Below are 668 nucleotides of genomic sequence, written 5' to 3' on the forward strand. Positions count from 1 at the left end.
GGTGCTGCTGCTGCTGCTGCATCTGCTGCTGCTGCTGCATCGATTTCATCTCCTGTATTCATTTTTTTTCTGCTGCTGCCGCCTCTGCTGCTGCTGCCGCCTCTGCTGCTACTGCTGCTGCTGCTGCTGCTGCTGCTGCTGCTGCTGCTGCTGCTGCTGTTGCTGCTGCAGGTTCAGTATCGGATCACTTTCACTGGCCTAGTTTACGTATCAACGAGGGTTCTTTTTTTTGTATAATTTTTATATTTTCTCTGCTGCTGCTGCTGTATGGTCTCCTCGCTATTGCATCGAAAATACCCCTTTTTAAAGATAGACTCGAAACCTCCGCTGTCTCCATACTCGCTATCGTAAACCCTAAACCCTAAACCCTAAACCCTAAAATATAAACCCTCATATAGATGTATACATATCAGCCCTCGTAAACCCTAAACCGTAATCCTCTATATAGAAACCTCCGCTGTATCCATACTCGCTATCGTAAACCCTAAACCCTAAACCCTGAAATAGCTGTCTCCATACTCGCCATCGTAAACCCTAAACCCTAAACCCTTACATACAAACCTCCGCTGTCTCCATACTCCTATCGTAAACCCTAAAATAGGGTTTAGTGTTGTGTTTCAGGCGTTTCTTTCTAGGGTTTGTTGTTTATGTGCGGTGGTTTTGATAAC

Source organism: Eimeria mitis, genomic scaffold (genome assembly GCF_000499745.2).
Source record: "Eimeria mitis Houghton genomic scaffold, Emh_scaff1469, whole genome shotgun sequence".
Classification (NCBI taxonomy): Eukaryota; Apicomplexa; class Conoidasida; order Eucoccidiorida; family Eimeriidae; genus Eimeria; species Eimeria mitis.